Here is a 16,953-nt window from a genome sequence, read left to right as displayed (position 1 = left end):
TAGCACCCTTCCCTTGGGTGTTGAGCCCCCCAAATCCCCCTCAAAACCCACTGCCCACAAGTCTACACCAGTACTATAGCCCTAAGCGGTGAAGGGGGGCACCTACATGTGGGTACAGGGGGTTTGGGGGGGTTGGACGACTAGTAGCATTAAGCAGCACAATTGTAACAGGTAGGGGGGGATGGGCCTGGGTCCACCTGCCTGACGTCCACTGCACCCCCTAACAACTGTTCCAGGGACCTGCATACTGCTGCTTGGGAGGAGGGTATGACATTTGAGGGTGAAAGTAAAAAGTTGTGAAACATCATTTGTTGTGGTGGGAGGGGGTTAGTGACCACTGGGGGAGTCAGGGGAGGTCATCCCCGACTCCCTCTGGGGGTCATCTGGTCATTTAGGGCACTTTTTGGGGCCTTATTCGTCAAAAAACAGGGTCCAGGAAAAGTGCCCTAAATTCTAGCTACAAACGCATCCATTATCGGCAAAGGGCGCCCATCTCTGTTCGGGTGATAACCACGCCCCAGTTCCGCCTTCACCACGCCTCCGACACTCCCCCGTCAACTTTGTCCGCATCCGCGACGGAGTGCAGTTGAAAGCGTCCAAAGTTCGGCTTTCGATTATGCCGCTTTATTTGTTTTTGTGAGAAGAACGCCCATCTCCCGATTTAGGTCGGAACTTGGGCGTTATTCTCGTTCGATTATAAGCAGGATAGTGGGTCAGACCAATGGTCCAGCAGCCCAGTATCCTGTTTCCAACAGTGGCCATTCCAGATCACAAGTACCTGACAGAAACCCAAACAGTAGTAATATTCCATGCTACCAATCCCAGAGCAAGCAGTGGCCAAGGAGGGGCATAGGTGGATCAGGAGCATTCCAAAAAATTAGGTGCAGTATTATAGAATACTGAAATTACATGCCTCACTTTTGGCAGTTGGTCGTGAGGATTTGCACCAGGTTAGGGCAGGTGTAAGTACTCACATTCAAAACTGAACATGAGAATCCACGCTATGTGTTATTTTATAAAGGTGCTTAGTGCTAAGTGACCCTTTATAAAATTGGTGCTTAGGGCTTTATTCTATATAGGTTATGGTCCTAAATTTACGCTCCTAGATTTAAGAGTGTCCTTTATGCTCCTAAATGTATGTTAAATCTAGGAGCGTAATGGGGGAGATTCTATATATATGTCGCCTAAAAAATCTGCGTGGAAAACATTTCCGACTAATGGTATTCTGTAAGCTGCACCTAGATTTTGGCGCAGTATGTGCGCTTCAATTTATACCAACCAAAACGCAGAGGGCCATATTCTATAACTACGCACGTACATTTCAGAACGTCCATTTCCCCACCCATAACCATGTCCCTTTTTGCCCGCGCATGATAGTAAATTGGTGCACTGCGTTAGAAAATATGCTTACCAAGTTGTGCACGTAAATTCTAATTATTGCCAATTAGTGCTCACTATTACTTAAGTGCTGTTATCAATGCTAATTAGCTTGTTAAGTCAATTAAGTTACACACAGTGTTATAGAATCTGCCTAGTTTTTGGTGCGGATCTCTAGGCGTGCTATCTAGCTTATTTTCGAAAGGGAAGGACACCCATCTTCTGACACAAATCGGGAGATGGGCGTCCTTCTCCCGAGGTCACCCAAATCGGCATAATCGAAAGCCAATTTTTTGCATCCTCAACTGCTTTCCGTTGCGGGGAAGACCAAAGTTCACGGGGGCGTGTCAGCAGTCTACCGAAGGCGGGACGGGGGCACGGTTAAGAGATGGATGTCCTCGGCTGATAATGGAAAAAAGAAGGGTGTCCCTCATGATCATTTGTTCGACTTTACTTGGTCCCTTTTTTTTCACGACCAAGCCTCGAAAAGGTACCCAAACTGACCAGATGACCACCGGAGAGAATCGGGGATGACCTCCCCTTACTCCCCCAGTGGTCATCAACCCCCTCCCACCCTAAAAAAAATTAAAAAACATTTTTTCCAGCCTCTATGCCAGCCTCAAATGTCATACCGAGCTCCATCATAGCAGTATGCAGGTCCCTGGACCAGTTTTTAGTGGGTGCAGTGCACTTCAGTCAGGCGGACCCAGGCCCATCCCCTCCCACCTGTTACACTTGTGGTGGTAAATGTGAGCCCTTCAAAACCCACCACAAACCCACATGTAGGTGCCCCCCTTAACCTGTAAGGGCTATGGTAGTGGTGTACAGTTGTGGGGAGTGGGTTTTAGGGGGGTTTGGGGGGGCTCAGCACCCAAGGTAAGGGAGCTATGCACCTGGGAGCAATTTATGAAGTCCACTGCAGTGCCCCCTAGGGTGTCCGGTTGGTGTCCTGGCATGTGAGGAGGACCAGTGCACTACGAATGCTGGCTCCTCCCATGACCAAAGGCGTCCTCGGTTTCCATTATGGCCGAAAACCGGGTGTCCCGTTCCGGGCCCTTACCTGGGCTCCCGCAGCGGGGAGCGAAGGTCGACGGAGGTCGCGAGATCCAGGGCGGCGAAGACGAGCCGCCGATGGGGCCGGCGCTGCCGCGGGCCGCTCCGAGGCCGGCGATCCGCTGGAGCGAGCGCCGGCCTCGGAGAAGGGGATACGCAGGCCAAGATGGCGGCGCCGGCGTCGTCTTCTCCCTGCGCTGGAGCGGACCAGCGAGCCAGCCCCGCCTACTCACGCCGGATTGGCGCATTGATGAGGAGACCCCGCCTGCCTGGCAGGCTGGCCAATCCAGGCGTCCCTTGCCTGCCTAGGCCGGGGGGATTGGCTCCAGCTGATGGGAAGGGGATGGACTGGCGGGGGATTTAAACAACGAAACGGGAAGAGTCCAGTGCTTCCGTTTCGTTCGTCAGAAGCCCACACAGTGGATCGGAAGTGTAGCCACCTTCAGAGACTGTGTCCTCTTCAGCTAGCCGTCCTCGCTAGCCACCTTCAGAGACTGTGTCCTCTTCAGCTAGCCGTCCTTGCCAGCCACCTTCAGAGACTGTGTCCTCTTAAGTTAGCCGTCCTCACTAGCCACCTTCAGAGACTGTGTTCCTCTTCCAGCTAGCCGTCCTTGCTAGCCACCTTCAGAGACTGTGTCCTCTTCAGCTAGCCGTCCTCGCTAGCCACCTTCAGAGACTGTGTCCTCTTCAGCTAGCCGTCCTTGCCAGCCACCTTCAGAGACTGTGTCCTCTTAAGCTAGCCGTCCTTGCTAGCCACCTCTAGAGACTGTGTTCCTCTTCCAGCTAGCCGTCCTTGCTAGCCCCCTTCAGAGACTGTGTTCCTTCTCCGCGCTAGCCATCCTTGCTAGCTGCCCTTTAGAGACTGAGTTGCTGACTACCAGCCAGGCCGACCGTCACCCCGCGGTTCCAGCAGTCCTGCTGGCCGCCTGCAGCTGGGGGCTCAACCCTCGGTGAACGGCGGTCGCCGCGGGTGAAGATTCGGGGTGCGCGGCGGTCCTCGGAGGTCTTACCAGGCCTCAGGGAACCTAAGGGCTCACCAACAACCACAACAGGACAGGAAACGGAAGCCATGAGTTTGCCTACGCAGCCCGATCTACGGGACCTGGCCAAGGTACTTCAGCAGCAGCAGGAGCAGCTGAACGCCCTGTCGGGGGCGCTCCAGAACGTATGCTCTCAACTTTCAATGCTTCAGGTACAGAACCAGGCCGCAGCGGCTCCCCGTTCGGGAGGGTTCCGCACGGGACCTCGGTTCCCTGAGCCGGCACGATGTAATGGGGCCCCCGGAGGTTGCCGGGGGTTCCTCAATCAGTGCAACTTGGCCTTCCGGATGCAACCGGAGACATTTGCTTCGGACCAAAGTAAAGTGGGATATATCATGGGCCTATGCGAAGGGAAGGCCCTGGCCTGGGTGGCCCCACTTAACGAGCAACAGGACCCCATCTTGGATGACTATAATGAATTTCAGCGCCGGTTCCGTATGGTGTTCGACCTTCCTGGGAGACCATCTTCCGTGGCGTCGGAACTGCTGCGAATTCATCAGGGTGAGGGGATGGTGGCCGATTATGCCATTCGTTTCCGGACTTTAGCCACGGAGCTCCGTTGGAACCCGGAGTCCTTGATGGCCATCTTTATGGAAGGGTTACAAGAACGAATCAAGGACGAATTGGCAGGACGAGAGATCCCAGGCCAATTGGATGCCTTGATTTCGCTCTGTATCCGAGTAGATACCCGGTTCCAGGAGCGAGCGAGAGCCCGGGCGGAACGGCAGAAGTGGGCACGGGGAATGTCCCGGACTACTAAGGGGCCGTCTCCTCGCCGTGGGAACCGGGACTCCAAGGAGAATGGGGAGGAGCCGATGGTGATGGGCCGTCAACGGCTGGCTCCTTCCGACAGGAAAAAACGATTGTGGGACGGACTGTGCCTCTATTGTGGTGAGGCCGGAGATTTTATTCGAGCCTGTCCCTCCCGGGCGGGAAACGTCTCCCCCAAGGCACCTTGAGGGGAGGGGTCTTGGGGCATTCCGCTCCCCTACCGGATTCCCTGATCACACTGCCAGTAATACTACGGTGGCACGAGACCGCGATCCAGACCCGGGCCCTAGTGGACTCTGGGTCGGGGGGGCAACTTCATAGGGCGCGAACTGCTACAACAGATGGGCTGGCCCACGCTCCTGCGGCGGCCGGCGCTGCAAATAACCTCCATCCAGGGAACTACATTACCGCAGCCGGTCACGGAGATCACCTCCTTTTTGGAATTGCAGGTGGGGGAGGATCACCGGGAAGAAGTCCAATTCCTGGTACTATCTCGGACCATTCATCCAGTGGTTCTAGGATTGCCCTGGCTACGGAGTCATAGCCCTGTTATTGACTGGACCGAGGGAAGTATCCGAGCTTGGGGTAGTTCCTGTCGGGAGAACTGTTGTAAGGGCCGGACCGGCAGCTGCCCTGCATTTACTAGTATGCCCGGGGGGGCGCGGATAGAGCTGGGCTCCCTGCCCATGGACTATAGGGACTTTGCAGATGTGTTTTGTCCAATAGAGGCGGAAGTTCTACCGCCTCATCGGTCGTTCGACTGTGCCATTAACTTGATGGCAGATACCATGCCACCGCGGGGCCGACTGTATACCCTGTCCCGAGGGGAGTCCAAGGCAATGCAGGAGTACATCCGGGAGAATCTGCGAAGAGGCTTCATCCGGCCCTCTACGTCCCCGGCCGGGGCCGGATTCTTTTTTGTTACTAAGAAGGATGGCTCCTTGAGGCCCTGTACTGATTATCAGGGGTTAAATGCCATCACGGTAAAGGATCGCTTTCCTCTACCGCTCATTCCCGAACTCTTTGACAGGCTGCAAGGAGCCCAGATGTTTACCAAGTTGGACTTACGGGGGGCCTACAACTTAGTGCGAATCCGGCGAGGGGACGAATGGAAGACAGCTTTTAACACCTACGAGGGACATTTCGAGTATCGGGTGATGCCATTTGGCCTATGTAATGCCCCTGCGGTGTTTCAGCGACTTATTAATTTTGTGCTCGAGGATTTGCTGAACTCCACGGTAATTGTTTATCTGGACGATATCTTGGTGTTTTCCCAAAACCCCGCGGAACATGTGGGTCATGTTCGCGCAGTGCTGCAGCGGTTACGACAATACCGCCTGTTTGCTAAGCTCAGCAAGTGCGCTTTTCATCAGAGGTCGTTACCATTTTTGGGACACATTCTGTTACCCGGAGGGCTACAGATGGAGCCGGACAAACTCCGGGCGATTTGAGAATGGCCACAACCGCTGGGATTGAAAGCACTGCAACGTTTTTTGGGATTCGCGAACTACTATCGCCAGTTCATTCCCCAGTATTCACAACTGACGGCGCCATTGACAGCGCTCACTAGAAAAAACGCGAAGGTCCGGGACTGGCCGCCCGAGGCGCAGGTGGCTTTTCGCCAGGTAAAGGAGGCATTCAACTCAGCATCCATTTTGTTAGTCCCGGATCCAGAAAAACCCTTTATTGTGGAAGTGGACGCGTCTGCGTTGGGAGCCGGGGCGGTCCTCTCGCAAGTGAATTCCAAGGGCCGGCGCCAGCCTTGCTCTTTCTTCTCTCATAGATTCTCCCTGGCGGAATGTAATTATACAGTAGGGGACAGAGAGCTCTTAGCATTGAAATTAGCCCTGCAGGAATGGAGACATCTGCTGGAGGGAGCGGAACATCGATTCACGGTGATCACTGACCACAAGAATCTACTGTATCTACAAGAGGCTCAACGGCTCAATCCCCGACAAGCCCGGTGGTCATTGTTTTTCGCCAGATTTCATTTTCAATTGGTCTTTCGGGCTGCTGCTCAAAATACCCCTGCGGACTCCCTCTCCAGAGCATTTGAGGTTACAGAGGAGACTAAGGAGACCCATTCCATGTTGGATCCGGCATGCCTCAGCGCGGCCGTGGGGGAGGTCGCTCCTACGAAGGAACTAGTGCCGGCCGCTGAACGAGCGAAGGTAATGCAATGGGGGCATTCGTCCAGATGGGCGGGACATTTTGGGTATCAAAAGACTCTGCGTCTCATTACCAGACAGTATCAATGGCCTCAGATGAGGCGGGACATTCTTCAATTTGTCACCACCTGTCCTGTGTGCGCCCGGACCAAACCGGTGATCGGGACCCCCATGGGGAAGCTACAACCACTGTCCGTACCGACAGGTCCCTGGACGGAGCTTTCCATGGATTTTATCACCGATCTCCCCAGTTCCAGGGGACATACGGTGATTTGGGTGGTAATTGACCGTTTTTCCCGAATGGCCCATTTCGTTCCCTTGCCGGGACTTCCTTCGGCGGTCGCATTAGCCCAACTCTTCATTCAACACATTTTTCGACTTCATGGGCTGCCTCTTCGGATTATTAGTGACCGAGGCCCCCAATTCACCTCGCGTTTCTGCAGGGCCTTGTGTACAGCATTGGGGGTGAAGACCCATTTCTCATCAGCATACCATCCCCAAACCAATGGCATGGTCGAGAGGACGAACCAAACGTTAAAAGGGTTCCTACGAGCATTTGTCAACAAACGCCAAGATAACTGGGTCTCCCTACTTCCTTGGGCCGAGTTTGCATATAATCACAGTGTCCACTCGGCCTCGGGAGACTCTCCATTCTTCTTGGTGTATGGACGACATCCTCGACTTCCAGCACCTTTCCCGTCTGGATCTCCGACCCCCATGGTCAATGTAACTCTGGCAGATCTGCAAAGAGTCTGTGAAATGGCCCGAGAACAACTGCAAAAGGCAGCCACCAAATACAAGGTCTTCGCAGATCGGCATCGGAGAACCGCTCCCGTCTTGCAACCAGGGCAGAAGGTATGGTTAAGCACGAAATACCTCCGGCTTCGGGTGCCCTCCCGTAGATTGGGACCTCGGTACATTGGACCCTTTGCAATCCAATCCCGACTTGGAGCTGTGACATATCGGTTACGGTTACCTAGTACCCTGTGGGTGCATAACGCTTTCCATATTTCCTTATTGAAGAGTTTTCGAGGGTCTCGATGGCATCCTCAACGGCAGGAGACCGAAGATCTAGAAGCAGATCCCGATCCAGAGTTTGAAGTGGACGAGGTCCTGGATGCAAAAAGACAGCGAGGAAAGCTATATTACTTATTGTCCTGGAAGAATTTTGGCCCCGAAGACAACTCCTGGGAGCCCGCGGCGAATGTACATGCTCCAGAGTTGGTCAAAGCCTTCCACGCCCGGTATCCTTCCAAACCCGGGCCCAGGGAAAAGGGGGCATCCGGGGAAGATACTGTCCCGTTCCGGGCCCTTACCTGGGCTCCCGCAGCGGGGAGCGAAGGTCGATGGAGGCCGCGGGATCCAGGGCGGCGAAGATGAGCCGCCGACGGGGCCGGCGCTGCCGCGGGCCGCTCCGAGGTCAGCGATCCGCTGGAGCGAGCGCCGGCCTCGGAGAAGGGGATACGCCGGCCAAGATGGCGGCACCGGCGTCGTCGTCTCCCTGCGCTGGAGCGGACCAGCGAGCCAGCCCCGCCTACTCGCGCCGGATTGGCGCATTGATGAGGAGACCCCGCCTGCCTGGCAGGCTGGCCAATCCAGGCGTCCCTTGCCTGCCTAGGCCGGGGGGATTGGCTCCAGCTGATGGGAAGGGGATGGACTGGCGGGGGATTTAAACAACGAAACGGGAAGAGTCCAGTGCTTCCGTTTCGTTCGTCAGAAGCCCACACAGTGGATCGGAAGTGTAGCCACCTTCAGAGACTGTGTCCTCTTCAGCTAGCCGTCCTCGCTAGCCACCTTCAGAGACTGTGTCCTCTTCAGCTAGCCGTCCTCGCTAGCCACCTTCAGAGACTGTGTCCTCTTCAGCTAGCCGTCCTTGCCAGCCACCTTCAGAGACTGTGTCCTCTTAAGCTAGCCATCCTCGCTAGCCACCTTCAGAGACTGTGTTCCTCTTCTAGCTAGCCGTCCTTGCTAGCCACCTTCAGAGACTGTGTCCTCTTCAGCTAGCCGTCCTCGCTAGCCACCTTCAGAGACTGTGTCCTCTTCAGCTAGCCGTCCTCACTAGCCACCTTCAGAGACTGTGTCCTCTTCAGCTAGCCGTCCTTGCCAGCCACCTTCAGAGACTGTGTCCTCTTAAGCTAGCCGTCCTTGCTAGCCACCTCTAGAGACTGTGTTCCTCTTCCAGCTAGCCGTCCTTGCTAGCCCCCTTCAGAGACTGTGTTCCTTCTCCGCGCTAGCCGTCCTTGCTAGCTGCCCTTTAGAGACTGAGTTGCTGACTACCAGCCAGGCCGACCGTCACCCCGCGGTTCCAGCAGTCCTGCTGGCCGCCTGCAGCTGGGGGCTCAACCCTCGGTGAACGGCGGTCGCCGCGGGTGAAGATTCGGGGTGCACGGCGGTCCTCGGAGGTCTTACCAGGCCTCAGGGAACCTAAGGGCTCACCAACAACCGCAACAGGACACCGGGGATGACCATCTCTGAGGTCGACCATCTCAACATTTAGGTTGACCATCTCTAAGATCAACCTAAATGTTGAGATTTGGGCATCCTCGACCGTATTGTCGAAACGAAAGATGGACGTCCATCTTGTTTCGATAATACGGGTTTCCCCACCCCTTCGCTGGAACGTCCTTAGAGATGGACGCCCTTAGAGATGGTCGTCCCAGTTCAATTATGCCCCTCCACATAGAATCTGGGGGAATAGGCCCTAAAGTAGGAGAATAAATTTTGGAACATAGATTATACTTGTAATTTAGGAGCGCAAATTTAGAAGTGTAAATGTTGGAGCACAACCCAGGGGCGTAGCTACGGGTGGGCCTAGGCCCACCCAATTTCAGCTCAGGCCCGCCCGGCCACCCACCCACCCAAGCGCACACACACTGCAGCAGAAACGGTACCTGTTCTGGCTCATCTGATCGCTCCAGACTCGCAGCGGCGAACTGGCGCGGGGGTGCCAGTAAAAGCATAAAGCAGCCAGGCTCTTCGACTCCGTTCGTCCTTCGCTTCCCTGCCCTCTCAGCGCGTCCTGCCTTCCTCTGATGTCATTTCCTTTCGGGTGGGCGGGACACGCTGAGAGGGCAGGGAAGCGAAGGACGGATGGAGTCGAAGAGCCTGGGTGCTTTATGCTTTTACTGGCCGCCCGCGCCAGTTCGCCGCTGCGACTAGAGAAGGAGGGAAGGAACTGGAAGCCATTTAGAAAATCTTTTTCTACTCCCCCGCGCAGCCGTCGCCGTTCACTCAAATCACAGGAAGCAAACCTGTGAGCTGCTGCCTGCATCCACGTTGTCGTTCTTTATTGTTGGTGAGCAGAGGGAAGGATGGGATTGGGAGGGGTGGTGAGTACAGAGTATGGGGAATGAGGGACTAATGAAGTGGGTGAAAGATGGGGGGAGGAATTTAGGAGACTGGGTAAGGGAGAGACAGAGGGGGGACTAGGAGTGCTGGAAAGGGAATGAGAGGGAGATGGTCAAAGGGGAGAGAGGAGCATCGATGGACATGGATGGGAGGACAGGGCCTAGGGAGAGAGGAGAAATTGCTGGACATGGAGGGGAGGGCAGGGGAGAGAGGAGGGTTGCTGGACATGGGTGGATGGAGGAGAGGGCAGGGAGAGAATTGTTGGTCTGGGATGGACGTGAAGTAAGGGAAGACAGGAAGGAGATGCACATGGATGGAGGGGAGAAAGAAGAAATTCTGGACATGGATGGAGGGGAGAGAAGACAGAGAAAGGAGATGCACATGAATGGAGTGGAAGGGAGAGAGAAGAAATGCTGACATGGATGGAGGGGAGGGAAGAGAGAGGAAGGAGATGATATGAGGGGAAAAGAAGAGAGGAGAAAAACTGCACATGGATGGAGAAAATAGGCAGAAGCTGGATCCACTGGACAGTCAAGTCTGCGGAGGACCAGAAATGAAGAAGAAAGGAGGAAAGGAAAGAAATAAATGGAAAAGAAGCCCTGGAAACGGCGTTAAGAGGACATATAGCAGCAGAATCGGATACTGGGCCAGCATGATCAGAAAAACAAAGTCACCAGACAACAAAGGTAGAAAAAAAATCGTTTTATTTTCATTATAGTGTTTGGAATATGTCCACTTTGAGAATCAGGTGCTCAACATTAAAAGTTTATATTTATTTACTTATTTATGGCATTTTATCCCACATTAAACATGAATTAGATTGGCACCTGGGATCATTTAATTTTTTTTCCTGGAGAGAGTAATGCATTGCCTCCCACCCCCCCCCCCCCAGGGTCTCTCCCCGGCTATAGCCAGCTCTGCAATTTTGAGGGGAGGTGGACCGGGGGGGGGGGGGGGGGGGCGCAGAGGTGGACCAGGGAGACAGCCTGTTGTTAAACATTTACCAGCACACCACTGTCTAGTGCCTACCCATCCAACATGTTGGCCCACCCAAAAATTGACTTCTGGCTACGCCACTGGCACAACCTTTATAGAATAAAGCCCTTAGCATGGATTTTAAAGAGGCCTAACTTTGGGTGCCATTTACTAAAATGGTCCTAAGTGTTCCTGTGTTAAATTACCATTATCTAGTCAGCACATGCTAATCAGAATCCACTAGCTGGATAATGGTTCCATGCCCATTCCCCACCCACGACACATCCTTTCCAAAAATATTTTAAACAAACTAAATAACACGCGGTTAGTGCATAGAAAATGAAGATTACTGTAAAAATGCTTTAATGTGTTTTGCTGTAAGCATTTTCTCATGTGTTAAGCATACATTAGGTTGTATCACCCTTTAATATAAGACCCCTTAAATTAACCCTTTTAATGAAACAAAAGAAAAGGAAATTAAAGTTTCCCCTTTTCATTCACTGCTTACTCTTAGGTACTCGCCAGAACCCTGCATTGATTGGTGCAAAATATGGCAAATAATGTTGAATTTGAATAATGACTTGGGCTTCTTAGCCCCACCCCCACCCCCCATCCTGTCCTGCCCCACCACATCACACCCTATTCCAGAAGCCTCTGACCCATCAGGCAAGCACTAAGGGCCCAATTCTATATATAGCGCCTAAAATTAATGTGCGTTAGACGATTATGCCTAAGCGTATTCTAAATACAATGCGTAAATCTATGCGCAGTTCATACGACTATATCTATGCACATCCATTTACACCAACGAAAAGCTGATGTAAATCCCTGCGCATAGATTTACATGCACCAGTCCATATTTTATAACAATGCGCATAGATTTTGGAACGCCCACGAAACACTCATTTCCACACACCCCTTTTTGCCTGTGGACATTAAAATTTAGGCCTAGTACATTACAAAATACACGTAGCAATGTACACACGCAAATTCTAATTTTTGCCAATTGCTTGTTAAGAGCTGTTAACAATGATTAACAGCTTGTTAAAACAATTAATTTATGTACGTAGTTATAGAATATGATTAGATTTATACACAGAATCGCACGTAACTCTAGGCCTGCTATATAGAATCCGGGGGTAACTGTTCAAATTTTCATGCTTTATAACAAACATTTTAACCCACCGAGTTAAGAATGAGTGATGATGATTCACCTTTAAGCAACTGTAAGCCAAAAATTCTAATATTTCAGAACATGATGCCCCTGGAATCTAAAGAAGTGAATGATAAAGTAGGAAAATGACTGTTTTCTTATCAAAGCCATCACCTTCTTTAAGAAGGTTCATTAAAAGACTTATTATGAGTCCCATCAGAACAATTCATTAACCAAGTTTCCTGAACCAGACTCCTCTTTGCTGGCTGTAAATGAATTTCAAGCAGTAATGTGCAGGCAAGGAGCAGGAAAGATTGAGTAGACTCCCACGGCACAAAGAAGACAAAAGTTGAGTGGGTGGATTTGTCTTTCTGCAGAAGCTTGCATTGTAATGACTTTACAAGCTTAAACCACTACGTCTGTTGACTCAGTTTGCCTACTGAGTAAGTACATTGGGAACAGAAGATTACTCATTAATGTGCAGCATTACAGGAGCTAATGAATGCTGATGGCTATTCTGACTCGTATGCTTCAAAGCTTCTTGACCCCCAATCACCAACGTGGCAATTACCCTGACTTAGGGCTAGATGTACTAAAGTGTGTTACTATGTAAGTGCACACTAACCCCCTGATTCTAGAAAAGTTGCCAAAATGTTTGCACACAAATTTAGGTGCACTCCCAATTCCCATGCATGATTTAATAGAATGAGACAATTAGTGCCAATAATTGTTTTTTTACAAACAATTATCACTAATTAGATGTAATTGGGACTTACGCACATAAATTTAAATTTACACGTGGCCCGAAAAAGTAGGCGCAGAAATGGGAGGGTCATGGGCATTTTGGGGCAGATCGGGGGCATGGTTTTGGTTACGCACATATTTATAGAATAATGGTGCTCCGCATGTAAATTTAGATGCGGGAATTGGCACCATGTTTTTGTTGGTGCAAATGGCAGCATCTAAATTTACGCATGACCTCTCTGCTTAAGTGCTATTCTATAAACCGCACTGAACTTTAGGCGCAGCTTATAGAATACCGCTTAAGCGTGTTTTTTGGCACAAATTTTTTAGGCGCTATATATAGAATCTAGCCCTAAGGGGGGCAATTCTACTACAGGACACCTTCAGTAAGGCATCCTAGTAATATGGGGTGAGAGCCTATACAGTAAGGGCACTTGCGGGCTCATTTTCAAAAGAGAAGGACGTCCATCTTTCGACAAAAAATGGAAGATGGACGCCCTTCTCACAGAGACGTTCAAATCGGTATAATTGAAACCCAATTTTGGACGTCTCCAACTGCAGGCCGTCGCAAGGACATCCAAATTTCAAGGGGGCGTGTTGGAGGTGTAGCGAAGGTGAGACTTGGGCGTGCCTAACACTTGGACGTCTTTGACCCATAATCAAAAAAAGCAAGGACGTCCCTGTTGAACACTTGGATTTTTTCACCCGGATGTGTTTTTTTTACAAATAAAATGACCAGATGACCACTGGAGGAAATCGGGGATGACCTCCTGTTACTCCCCCAGTGGTCACTAACCCCCTCCCACCCTCAAAAAACATCTTTAAAAATATTTCGTGTCAGCCTCTATGTCAGCCTCAGATGTCGTACTCAGGTCCATGACAGCGCATGCAGGTCCCTGGAGCAGTGTTAGTGGGTACTGCAGTGCACTTCATACAGGCAGACCCAGGCCCATACCCTCCCTACCTGTTACATTTGTGGAGGAAACAGCGAGCTCTCCAAAACCCACCACAAATCCACTGTGCCCATATATAGGTGCCCCCTTCACATGTAAGGGCTATGGTAGTGGTGTACAGTTGTGGGTAGTGGGTTTTGGGGGTGGTTGGGGGGCTCAGGACACAAGGTAAGGGAGCTATGTTCCTGGGAGCAATTTATGAAGTCCACTGCAGTGCCCCCTAGGGTGTTCAGTTGGTGTCCTGGCATGTCAGGGGGAGCAGTGCACTACAAATGCTGGCTCCTCCCACATCCAAATGGCTTGCATTTGGACGTTTTTGACACGGACATCTTTGGTTTCAAAAATCGCCGAAATTCAGAAACGTCCAGATCCAAGGACGTCCACATCTAGGGACATCCAAATTTAAGGATTTGGATGTCTCTGATGGTATTTTCAAAATGAAAGATGGACGTCCATCTTTTTTTGAAAATACGGGTTTCCCCGCCCCTGGATTTCGATGTTTTGCAAAGACGTCCAAATCGCAACTTGGACATTTCTTTCGAAAATGCCTCTCTTGGCCACCCAAGTGTCCTTATAGAAAAATAGAGTAAACCCGGTATTGGTATGTCTATATTTAGGTGCCCACATATACCCCTACTATACAGCTTGCATGAATGGGGGCACCTAAATGTAACAGGCACATGGGCAACTTAAGCTGCAATCCAGGTCACAAGTACCTGGCAAGATCCCAGAACAGTAAAACAGATTTTATGCTGCTTATCCTAGAATATGCAGTGGTTTTATCCCAATTCCATCTCAATAATGGCTTATGGACTTTTCTTTTAGAAAATTAGTCAAACCTTTTTTAAACCCTGCTAAGCTAACTGCTTTTACTACATTCTCTAGCAACGAATTCCAGAGTTTAATTACACATTGAGTGAAAAAATATTTTCTCAGGTTTGTTCTGAATTTACTACTTAGTGGACTCATTGTGTGCTCCTAGTCCTAGTATTTTTGGAAACCGTAAACAAGCGATTCACATCTACCTGTTCCACTCCACTCAGTATTTTATATACCTCTATCATATCTCCCTTCAGCCGTCTCTTCTCCAAGCTGAAGATCCCTTTCCGCTTTAGCCTTTCCTCATAGGAACATCGCCTCATCCCTTTTATCATTTTCATCACCCTTCTCTGTACCTTTTCTAATTCTACTATCATCTTTTTTGAGATTATTCATAGAATACCAATTAGGCATCCTACCGGCATTTTCAAGGTAGCTTACTGTACACCGCCTTGAGTGAATTCATTCAAAAAGGTGGTAAATAAATCTAATAAATAAATAAATAAATAAAGTGTAGGTGCAAAAAAGCTGATATTCTGTAAATTGCCCTTTCAAGCCATTAACCTGTGTTATACAGTAAATAGGATGTATGACATAAAAAGGGGACCTATGGTAAATAATGTATATTAATGTGGGCTTGTGCAGGGTAACTCAGCAGCACCTTTTAGTAAATCTAGCTACTACTCTTTTCTTGCAGATGCTTTTGCTCAGGATTTTCCTCTTGGACTTTCCATCTCTAACCATTATCTGATAAGTTCCACAGTTACCAAACACACAAAAGAAAGGTCCAAATCTCTCGTGAAAACGAAACAAACCACAAAAAATGGCGGAAGCTAAACCAAAACAGACCAAAAACCAAGGGAGTAAGAGCGCCAGAAAAGTTTAATGGGACCCTACACGGTCCGTGTTTTGGCCAACAGGCCTTCCTCAGGGGTCCTGAATCTGATGTTTACAGGTACACCTCCAAGATATTCATGAAATAAAAACAAAATAACAGACCATCCAAAGGAAAGAATAAAAACATCTACCAAATCTTATTATATGATATAATATAATAAGATTTGGTAGATGTTTTTATTCTTTCCTTTGGATGGTCTGTTATTTTGTTTTTGTTTCATGAATATCTTGGAGGTGTACCTGTAAACGTCAGATTCAGGACCCCTGAGGAAGGTCTGTTGGCCAAAACACGGACCGTGTAGGGTCCCATTAAACTTTTCTGGCGCTCTTACTTCTAAGTTCCACAGTTAACCACCTACAAGTCCAATCTTATTCACTCACCACCAGCACCACCTTTAGGAATCTCCAAAGCTATTGACTTTTGCATCCTCTCCACTACTATTTTATCTCTCTTCGCCTCACAGTAACAAAGTAGATGATGGCAGAGAAAGATCAAGTAGCCTATCCAGGCTGTCTGGTGATTTCTATACATAGATATAAGAATATATCTCAGCTGCCAGTTATACACCATGAACACTTTTAAGATATCACTCCTTATCCAGGATCATTTTTGTCACTACCACCCTGAGCAAAGCTTCAAAAAGGCGGTAAATAAATCCTAATAAACAAATAATCTCTCTATATAAAACGCACCGCCAACGTTCTATGAGGCAAAGTTACCCAGCATTCCAAGTTAAGTTGTCATGGTCCAGATCAGTTTTCCACCATGAGTGCTTGCCCCGTCCTCACGTCACAACGTGATGATTTACAGGGCGGGGCTATGACACTCAAAGAATCCCCAGTTCCACCGCCCTCCGAAGCTCCCCCCCTCCCGACACACACCGACAAACAGCCACCTACGCAGACCCTCCACTCCCCCTCACGGAGTGCCGTCCGAACAGCTGATCCGCCGCCATAACCATGGAGGGTAAGTCCAACAACGAGGGGAGGGGGATGGTAAGGAAAGCACCTTGCTAGCGCCCGTTTCATTGGCCTCAGAAATGGACCTTTCTTACTAGATAAAACAAAAAGGACTCTCTCCTCTGCTGCAGATCTACTCTTCTCCCCTCCCCCACCGATGACTGCTGTGATGATCTACCTCTGCCTCATGGCCCTTCACTCAGCTGGACCACAGCATGCTCTGCAATAAAAGACTTTTTCACAAGCCTGTTCCGTTTTAAAAAAAAAACTTTTTTAAAAGAGAGGAGACCCAAGAGAATTCTGTTTTATCATTTTCCTTGGAGTACATATTTCAAGTCACACTCTCTGAGGTTTTAAAGACCCCTGAGGCAGGCCTTTGGGCCGAAACACGGCCGTGTCGGGTCATTTTTTATGAGAATTACGTCATTTTTTATGTGAATAAACATATTATTTGGTATCCTCATTCATTCTCCTCACTTTTTTGTTTCATTCCTTTCTTACTAGTAAATAAATAAATGATCCCCCATTTAGTTGATACTCAGTGCCCCCTATTCCCATGCCTAATCATAAAGATGTTGCCCAAGCAGTCAGACTCCTAAATTCTATGCATAGCTTGCTAAACAGACCCATATATACAGTGGGGGAAATAAGTATTTGATCCCTTGCTGATTTTGTAAGTTTGCCCACTGACAAAG

The 16,953-nt window shown here is 49.9% G+C and overlaps 1 protein-coding gene across 5 annotated transcripts in view; it reads right to left on the bottom strand.

The window, feature by feature from the left end:
* Nucleotides 1-16,953, bottom strand: part of GLIS3 (GLIS family zinc finger 3) — a 680,540-nt gene that overhangs the window by 205,159 nt on the left and 458,428 nt on the right. The gene's annotated exons all lie outside the window — the stretch shown is intronic.

This window comes from Microcaecilia unicolor, chromosome 2 (genome assembly GCF_901765095.1).
Source record: "Microcaecilia unicolor chromosome 2, aMicUni1.1, whole genome shotgun sequence".
NCBI lineage: Eukaryota > Metazoa > Chordata > Amphibia > Gymnophiona > Siphonopidae > Microcaecilia > Microcaecilia unicolor.
This window is presented reverse-complemented; position numbering and strand designations above follow the sequence as displayed.